The sequence below is a fragment of the Cicer arietinum genome, chromosome 3, assembly GCF_000331145.2.
Source record: "Cicer arietinum cultivar CDC Frontier isolate Library 1 chromosome 3, Cicar.CDCFrontier_v2.0, whole genome shotgun sequence".
NCBI lineage: Eukaryota > Viridiplantae > Streptophyta > Magnoliopsida > Fabales > Fabaceae > Cicer > Cicer arietinum.
Window position 1 is genome coordinate 44,467,081 of NC_021162.2, and position 10,646 is coordinate 44,477,726.

A 10,646-nucleotide genomic window follows, 5' to 3' on the forward strand; every position below is an offset into this window, starting at 1 on the left:
ACAATTGAATTATCATAGAAAATTTTCAAATGCATACAAATACAACTTTTGATTTTAAACCTTGAAATAAAACTCTTAAGCCATATGCTAAGAGAGTTAAGGTCAAAATAAGAGACAAACTCAACTTTCATAATAGAAGAAGCAACAAAGGTTTGTTTAACAGTTATCCATGAAACAGCTCCATCAGCCATCATAACAATGTCTCCTGATGTCAATTTACGAGAATCAACACAACCAACAAAGTTAGAATCTGAACACCTGAGAACATCTAGATTGTTCGTTTGCCTATACATAAGCATAAAACATGAGGTTCATTGAAGGTAACACAACACTTTCTCTACAGCTTTGTAGTGGTCAATACATGGATTAATATGATGTCTTCCTAATATTCCAACAACAAATGCAGTTTTGGGCCTTATGCATACCTTAGTATACATAAGGCTTCAAGCAACAAAAGCATAAGGAATGTTTTTCATTTGTTCCCTCTAAAAATAATTCTAAGGGCAGTAGTTCAAATCAAATCCATCAACCTTCACAATGGGAGCCATACTAGGTGAACAATTTGCCATCTGAATTCTCTCTATAACCTTGTTGAAATAGGATTCCTATGATAAGCCTAAACTACCTCGAAATTTTCCTCTATGGATATTAATATCGATGACATTAGATGCTTCATTCATATCCTTCATATCAAAACTTTTGGAGAAAAATTGTTTTACTTGACGCAACCAACAATTATCATTTGAAGCAAGTAGAATATTATCCACATATAAAACAAGGAAACAAACTTTACTCCCATTGACCTTCTAGTATATGCATTGGTCCATGAGATTTTTGACAAATCCAAATGAATAAATTATTCCATGGAATTTAAGATACCATTGACAAGAAGCTTTTTTTAAACCATATATAGATTTCTTATGCTTGCAAGCAAAACTCTCACCATCATAAATCTCCAAGTTTTTTTAATATAAACCTCGTCCTCTAAATCACCATTAAGAAAAGTTGTTTTGACAACTATTTTATGCAACTCAAGATCAAAATGTGCCACTAATGTCATGGATAAACAAAGAAAATCTTTCTTACATACATGAGATAATATTTTTTTTGTACTTGATTCCTTTTTCTGAGTAAACCCCTTAGCAATGAATGTAGCTTTGTATCTCTCAATGTTACTTAATGAATCCTTTTTGGTCTTAAAGACCATTTACGACCAATGGCCTTTGTCTTATTAGGTAACTAAACGAGATCCCAAACATCACAAGTTTTACTTTTCACAACTCATGGTTTTTGTAAAGATTTCAAAATCATTCTTTGCTCCAACATTATAGTTAGATTCTTTTAGATATACAATGTAATCATTAGGGACAACTGGTTTTATTTGTTTGGTAGATTTTCTCAATGTTGGATTAACATTTTCTTGTCCATCATGATGTTCAACTAACTATTCATCACTTTCAGGCATTTGATGACTAATTTGATCTACTAGATCATCATCATTTTGTAGAATCCCGATGATTGATTGATCAACATCCAATTGAACTAGAGGGGTGTTATGAACGACAACCAATCTTTAACTTGTACTAGAAGGTTGGCACTCTATAGGAACAGGCACATAAACTAAGTTCATAATTTGATCAATCCTAGTAATAAATTGATTTCCAAGAAACTTTTCATTTCTTGATTTTGCAATCCTAGTTGTGAGAGATGGAGAATAAAATATGTAACCTTTAGACCTTTCAGCACATCCAATGAAATACTAATAATCCCTAAGTCTAGTTTCTTCTCTTGTGGATTATAAATCCTCACCTTAGAAGAATATCCCCATGTTAGAACCAAGTCAATTTGAACAAAAATGACCCTTAATTATTTTGATAATAACAAAACTTATTTTACAAGAATAACTTATTGTGCAAATGTTCAATTGTGTAGACCTTTTTTCATAATTTTTAAGGACTTTATGGTGCATTAATTGAAGCATAGAGAAAATAAGGAAGAAATCAAGGCAATGCTCTAAACAATTTATTAAGGAAGTGTCCGACTCTGATCATCATGCTCTTAACACGCCTCTGATGAATCTAATAATACAAGCTTCTTCTAATTATTCAACGCTTGATAAATTTGTCAAACTAGTTGAATATTTGGTCAACATCTCAAGTCAATACTCTGACATAATCAACTTTATTAAGTCATACATCTAACACAAAAACTTTGAAGAAGTCGGCATCTTAACATTCTCTGCTCATCAAATATGGACTTATCCTCTGTTTCAAGAAATACATTGACATCCTTTGAAAATATCATCATCTGGTTTTACTGTCGCTTCCATCTAGATACGCTAAGTTAATTATGAAAACATATTTTGATAAGTTTTTAATGATGATTCAAGATTTACGAAGATTCGATACAAGACATTATTTTACATGTTGATTTCGTGCAATCACAGGAATGGTTAGAAACCCTAAGAACTTTGAAGTTTCTATATAGATGGAATTGGGATCTTCACTACAAAACAACAATTACGAGAAACCTATTTCTTTCATATACAATAATTGGTGCAAAACTTTATATCATTCAATTGGTAGTGGGAACGAATTAATAATGGTATTGGGCTGTTATAGAAGGCAATTTGAATTGCAATCCTTTTAAAATTAGATCTCCATTACAAATTTGTTCTCAAGTGTTAGAAATTAGAATATTTAGAACTTCAAAATATTAACCAAAGTTAGTGTCAAAAGAGTAACTAAGGTGATTGGGTGTGTGAGCAATGTAAAATCATAGAAGAAGTATAGAGAATGCAAATTACAAACACATATTTTTATATTGGTTCACCCAAAATTAGGCTATGTCCATTCCTCACCCTTGATGAGATTTTCCACTAAAATGCTTGAGATAACTTCTAAAATTCTCCACTTACACAAATCCGTCAACCCGACCTTTCTTTGTTATATTTTCTTAGCCTTAGCAGGTTTAAAATTATTCTTCTCTGTCACACTAAAGTTAACAACAATAATAGCTTAAATTGAGTCTCTTTTACGAACTCAAAGATGACTTCATAAAGTTTATAAATAGAATATTTATCTTGCATCAAGTTCGTTATGACTTGACTGAAATGAAATGGATCTTTCACACACTTGTATTCTTTAGAGTTGATAATCTATGATGAACTTTGAGTATGGTTAAACTTTTAATGAAGTTTTACTCTTTTTATAATAAGAGTGTTTGAGTACTTGATGTAAGTTCTTGAGCTCTTCTCTATTTATGGAAAAGATGTAGAGCTTCAGTAGTGCGTCCACGCCTTCATGTGATTGTTGGATTCGAGTCCCAACACATGGTAACCTTTAATAAATTTTTCTTGAATAACTATGAACACTTAGTGGATTTCAAAATGTTTGCACGGTGTGTTCATGACTTGTAATGCAGAAGAGAGAAAATGTGGAGTTAGTCAAACTTTTTCATGCTGATATTGTTCACTGTAGTGAATAGTGCAAGTACAAAGACTTTAGCTATTATTCTCTCACAAAAGTATTTTTGTACATTTTCTTTGAACATTCAATCTTTTTTATGTTCATAAAGTTGTTGTTTGAGTTTGTTGCTTTAGAGTTGTTTGAACCAAATAGGCTTAAGTTCTCTTTTTTTTTTTTTTTCCTTATAGTTATTGATCATATCATAAAAGTGTTTATTACTTTTCATGATGAATATTCCTTTTGTCTTAAATGAGATATGACATATTGGAAGATTCTTGTAACACCTCAATATTTTTATATATATTATATATGTGTCTTTTGTAATTGTAATTATTTATTATTTAATTAATAAGTTATTCTATGCGCAAAGAAATTAAATGAAATTGTATCACCCTCTATTTTACTTAAATAATTAGAACATTTATTTTTATTTATGTGTTTTTGCGTGACAATTACAAGAAAACTATCTCTTGCATGATTATTTTATAAATGGTTTATTGTCAAATTTATTTATTTACTTAGTTTAGATATTCATGAAAGTGACATATAAGATGTGTTGATTTCATTTATCATTCCTTATAGTTATTGATCATATCATAAAAGTGTTTATTACTTTTCATGATGAATATTCCTTTTGTCTTAAATGAGATATGACATATTGGAAGATTCTTGTAACACCTCAATATTTTTATATATATTATATATGTGTCTTTTGTAATTGTAATTATTTATTATTTAATTAATAAGTTATTCTATGCGCAAAGAAATTAAATGAAATTGTATCACCCTCTATTTTACTTAAATAATTAGAACATTTATTTTTATTTATGTGTTTTTGCGTGACAATTACAAGAAAACTATCTCTTGCATGATTATTTTATAAATGGTTTATTGTCAAATTTATTTATTTACTTAGTTTAGATATTCATGAAAGTGACATATAAGATGTGTTGATTTCATTTATCATTTTTATGTGTGACTTATAGTGATAATTATTTGTCTTGCTTAATTTTAATTGATACAATTATATGTTGAATTATTTAATTAAATTATAATTTATAGAAGTTATACCGTTTATTTGTTTTATTTTAGACCAAAGAAGTATTTGTTAGTGAAACTCAACCCTTATATATGAGTGTTCTTGCATGATTTTTTTTCTTCTTTCTGTTGATCTTAGTTTAAAAAAAAAAATGTGTTTTGATCCTTCCTTTGAAAGCTCACTCCAAGACAATGAGTTTATGGCTCTAGAATGTGTTGTCTTAAGTTAATGATAGCTTTGATGACTTTGTCTCAATACAAATAAGAGATAGGAGAATGAATATTCCCTCATTATTTGGCATGGTGCGCCTATCTCTCTCTCTCTCTTAATTGGTGTTTGATTGTTTTTTTTATGAGATGGGAGGTTACAAATTTAATTGGTGTTTGATTGTTTTACTTAACGCAATCAAGAGAGCACAAAAGTTCTCTTTTTGTCTTTCAATCTCACCTCTATCTCTCTTTGGCATAATTAATTTTATTTTAATTATAAAAATGAATTGTAGACAATGTTTTTGGTCTAAAGTTAATGTAAAAAAGATAAAAATGTTGGCCTACAAATTATTGTCACCCCATTTCAACCACACACCCATTTATTCTTTTTTCCTATCTCCACAAACTTTTCGTCACAAAGTAAAGAAAGAAGAAAACTCTAGCCTCCTTCCCTTGCTTTTCTCATGCCATTTCCAATTTTCTTCCAACAGATGGTATCATCTTAAGGTAAATTTCTTCCATAGTTTCTTTTGATTTCTTTCACTAAGGAAAGAAAACTAGTACAAGTGCTCATTAGTAAAACTAGAACCTTTCTCTTATTCTATGATTGGTGAGTCTTAGAACGTGATGCTAGGAAGAAAAACAGCTAAAGTAAAGGCTTCTCCCAATGTAAAGTTAGTAATTTAATGAATTTAAATTAGTGGTTTCTTAGATATTGATATGTCTTGATGTCTTAAAAGAAAAGTGGTGATTTTTATATTTGTCTTAATGAACTTATCTATAAAGTTTCAAATTTTTTTTTTATGAGTAATATGTTTTTTAAATGAACTTAATTATATAGTTTCAATTTTTATTATTATAACATGAGTTATATGCTTTTTGTGATATATTTGATGTAAAATTGCAATTTTTGTGTTGTCTAGGTGTACTTAATTATAAAGTTGTGATTTTTATGATGATATCATGAGTAATATGTATGTTATGATGTATTTATTTAATGTTTTGATTTCTATGTATTTTAATTACAAAGTTTTGATTTTCATGAACAATAGTCTTGAGGCAATTGATGAAATTTTTTTATTTTTAATTATGAGAAAGTTGATTACTATGATGTGGTCCGGTGTAAAGTTCGATTTTTATGCTTAAATGACTAATAATAAGCGGAATTTTATAGTAGAAGCAATAAAGTTTGTACTTTTATGTGTTCTTGGTGATTTAAGTTTTAATGTTTATCAATACCAAGTAGCTAATCAAATTTTAAGGTTTATAAAATGAAAGTTGTGATTTTGGGATATTTATTCATGTGTATTTATATGTTCTATATTTTGGATATTGAAATTACTGATTCTTGACTTTGAGCATTCATGAGAATATAAGTTTGATGTCATATGTGATTAAAATTTAATATTGAATAATTTATTTTTGTGTTTGACTAAGTGATTTGTGTTTTGAATTTTTTTTTTCTTTATTGTTATCTAAGTGGCTGATGATTTGTGTTTTGAACAATTTGTCTTTTGGTTGCCTAAGTGGTTGAAATTGTGCTTTGTACATTTTTTGTCATGTGGCTGGTGATTTGTATTTTGAGTATTTTATCATTTTGAATGCCTAAGTGAGTGGTGATTTGTGGTTTAAACTTTGGAGTGGCCTAAGTGGCCGGTGATTTCTGTTTTGAACATTTTGTCTCGTGGTTGCCTAAGTGGCTGATTTGATTTGTGTTTTGAACATTTTCCTCTTTGTGGTTGCCTAAGTGATTGGTGACTTGTGTTTGAACATTTTATCTTTGTGGTTGCTTAAGTGGCAGGTGGTTTATGTTTTGAACATTTTATCTTTTTGATAGCCTAAGTGGCTGGTGATATATACCTTGAGCATCATTATCATGACATGACATATACATCAGTATGGGTTACTTTTGTGTGGACGACTTCGTGATTGGTTATATATAGATCATATAGTTTTAAGAGCATGCATAACATGCATATATTTTTATTTTTACTTTAATCTAAATATGAATTGCTACGTGATTTAATCTAGTACATATTAATCCTTAGTATAAATTTAATCTCAACACATTTTTGTGAATTATTCTAAAACCGATTTATTTAAATCTTTTATTTCAAAAATATTTTCTAATTATAATTATGACTCTTAAATTCTTATTTGGTTTAATTTTTGTCGTGGGATGTGTTGATTCCTTACACCAACATTTTAGATACTAATGATCATGAAGACATGCACGATTGAATTATGTTTGTTTAATGCGCGCGTGTGGTACAAGGTTGTTTTTATTTAAAAATAACGTTTTTGTATTAATAAAACCAACGCAATTCATTTTTCAATATTATTTACTTTTTATAGTTAACTTTAATTAGAAATGCAAAGGTGGATTTTTCTTGTGTTAGGAAATAATTACATCATCATTAAATTTAGTAAACCTTATTTACATTTGGAAAGAAAGACTCAACAAATTAGATTAGTAGGTGAAAGAGCTCTTAGAAATGGAAAACTATGAGATTTTAGAAAAATTGAATTAATACCTAAAATCTACAAATAACTTTCTTTGCTTCATATTCATAAAGCACATATGCATATTCAGATTGCCCTCTTAGAATAGATTTGGCATTTTAAAAAGCCATTGGTGGAATAGTGTTGGATGTACATGAAGTTGAAGACATTGCAGGTTGAAGAATTTTGTGGATTGAAGAACTTAGGTTTTATAAGGTTTGTTTAGAAAAATAGCAATAAGAAGAATGGGGAAAATGAAGATTTTATGAAACTTTATAGTTGGAATATCCTCATTTATTTATGGTGATGTTTAAGTGAACAATCTAAGATGACATATTGCAAAAACATGGGTTTCTTAGGAAATTGTGCGCAATTACTTTTTTTTACATGTCGTCTTCTCTTGGGGAGTGGGTAAGGTATAATCGTGTATCATCATTGTGTTAGGTTGAAAAGCGTTGCAATTGCGAAGTGTCATAACAGCTATATACAATGGTTGATTCGAAGACTCTAATTTTGTGTTGCTAAAACGTAAAAACTGTCAATTTCGAAGTACCTTCAATTATCAACATTTTTAGGGGCATCTATTATACACAAAATTTTAATGTAGGATTAAAAGTCAATAAGTGGGCACTTTGAAGATAGAAAATATGATAGCTCTAACGATAATTTTCTAGATAAATGTTGAGGTTAATGATGGAAAGAGTAAGATTTTAAGAAATAGGAAAAGCACTCGAAGAAAGATTAGTAAAGACATGAGTTCGAACATAGAAACTTGTAGGAGAAGTTTGGAGTTACTTGAAGAGGTTTCTAAAGGAGGAAATATTAAGAACACATACCTTACATGCAAGAATAAAGCAGTTACCGCATTTACCTATATATATAGGAGTTGCGTCAAATAAAAAAGGCATTCATAGTGTCATTAAAGCATAAATGGATTAATATCCGCTCTCAACAGAATTCTCCATTTTCTTTAGATGTTCAAATGATTTTGTATGATTCTTCTACTTAATAATAATTTTATTTTCTTCCAATTTTATATGGTTTACTTTGTTTATATCTTACTCTATATTTATTTAATATAGTTTTCGATTGTTACAATTGAATTTGCATTCATTAAACCTGATAACTTAGAACCCTTAAAGATATTATTTGAGTATAAATTGATTATCAAATTAATTTGTTCAAAATAGTATATTTTACTGTCATCAGGCATAAGTTAACACATGGATCAATTTGATGATTTATCAATTCAACTCAAAAAGTCAAAGTTGCATTGATATCTTGGTCGTTTCATTGGTTTGTTAAAGACTCTAATCACGTGAGTTTCAAATAAAAAACAAACATTCATACTCTAAACTCTTAATTTCCTACCAAATATATATTTTATAACCTTCGGATGCTTAGGCTAATGAGACCCTAACTAATAATCTAGAGTTTAACCGGAAAATAAGACAAATTTAAATAAAATTGATTTAGAGAATTCAAATTAAATTTTTTTCGATTAATTCGTCATTTGTTGAAAGTTTTTAACTACTTGAACCAATTTGTTTATAAGGATAATAAATATTTTTCGCGATAACATATAGCACCTTTCAAAATTAAACAGGAAGGTTATGCAATATAATCCTAGTTCTTGTATAATAACACGAATTTGAATAAGCCAAACGAGGACGGCTTTGGTGTATAGGGGATAAAACATTAGCGACAAAATAAATTATTCTGCGTATCTTTGGTTTTCCACATTCAAATAATTCTATCTCTTTGTGTCTTTCTAGGTAACCTTCTTTTAAGAGAAAAGTAACAAATCTTTGTTATTAAAATAAGAAAAGCAACTTTAACAAAAAAATAAAGTCTTGGTCTTCCTTGCTCAACAAGAATGCATTAACATATATTTCACATTTCATTGGCTCATTAATTCAACCATTTATCTTAACAAGACTCTGAATTATCAAGCATAAGAATTATAGGTTCTACCACCTCCAAGTAAGCTCATATTTAAATTTAATTTAAAGTTTTTTTTAGAGTTTAATAGATATTTCATTTTACACTTAAAGTTTGTAACTTATAATTACTAGCATAACAAATTTAATTTAAATTTACTACAAATTTAACAGATTGAACAAGGTCATCACTCATCATTGCTAATGGCTGCTTTTTATATTGTTGCTCCTGGAAACACAACTGATGATACTGAAGAGGAATATAGCATTGTCCACTTCCAATATCCCAACAATTATGGCATAAAAAAAATATCCACTAGTGAAATTTATAGGCAAACACTATTTTCCCGATTCAATTTCCTAAAACCTTATAAAATTAAAATATTGGAGGCAAATATTTCCGTTGAGAAATACAAAGATGTGTATTTGCTATCAAGAGATGAAATTAGAAGTCATCGAAGTAAATATAATTTTTTACATATTGGGTTGGTACAATTTTCTATAGCTAATAATTTTTCATCATCCCGTGAAGAAACAATTAATGTGTCAATAAGTTTGAGAGATTCCAAATACTCCAAATTCGAAGACTCTATTTTGGTACGTTTTGATTCAGATATATGTAAGGGTGACATAAAGTTTAATTGGTTTCCAAATTTCTCAACACGTTTGTCCGATCTAGCAAATTCCAATGCTTTGGTTGTGACTATAGATTCCCCAGATTCTGTATTTTTAAGAGTTAGGTACAGAGTATGTTATAAATTAATGGAGAAATCTCTTAAACTTGATTATCTGTTTGAGAATCCTATGGTTGAGGTGGACACTGAGAAAACAAAGGTTGTTGTCCCCAAATCTAATAATCAAGGTTAAGTGAAATCAACGTTGGATTCTATTTATTATATGGTTGCTGAAAGCTTGAATATGTGAAGATGGAAAAGGTGAACCTTGAAATATGAAGCTTTATGTTAAGTTTGGTGATTCTTCTCAATAGAGTGAATCAGCTAATAGTTCATTATCTTGTTGAGTCTCTTTTTTCTCTGCTTATATTGATGAGTGGTTTGTAATATATCTAGAAATTATGGCTTGGACTCTGTAAATTTTAATTTGTAATTGATCTTCGTATGTTCTTTAGTTTGAATGTGTTAAATATCTAAATTATATTAGAATTGGTTGTTTATTTATCGCGAAAAAAGTAAAATGAATTTGCTGTTTTTGATGTCCAGAACTTATGTTTAATCATTTTTTCTTTAGTATTGTGATTTGTGGGGAAATTTTTTTCTTTAGTACTATGGTTCGTGGGAAAATAATAGAGTGTTAATAATTCAAAGTTCCATTAAAAGATAAGTAATTGTCCAAACGGTTTATTGAAAACAGAAGCAGCGGAATCAGATTCAGTAATTTCTTCGATTGACATGGTAGAAAGAAACGTCTCAATATTATTGTGTTTAGTTAAAAATGGTTTTTAAAAATAATTTTCAACCACCTAAGATAT

At 28.9% G+C, this 10,646-nt stretch overlaps 1 long non-coding RNA gene across 1 annotated transcript; it reads left to right on the forward strand.

Moving 5' to 3' along the window:
• Nucleotides 1–4,730: 4,730 nt before the first annotated feature.
• Nucleotides 4,731–10,331, forward strand: LOC101493279 (uncharacterized). Its single transcript, XR_012162505.1, has 2 exons — nucleotides 4,731–9,200; nucleotides 9,332–10,331. It is a non-coding gene; the product is annotated as an uncharacterized lncRNA (long non-coding RNA).
• Nucleotides 10,332–10,646: the final 315 nt, after the last annotated feature.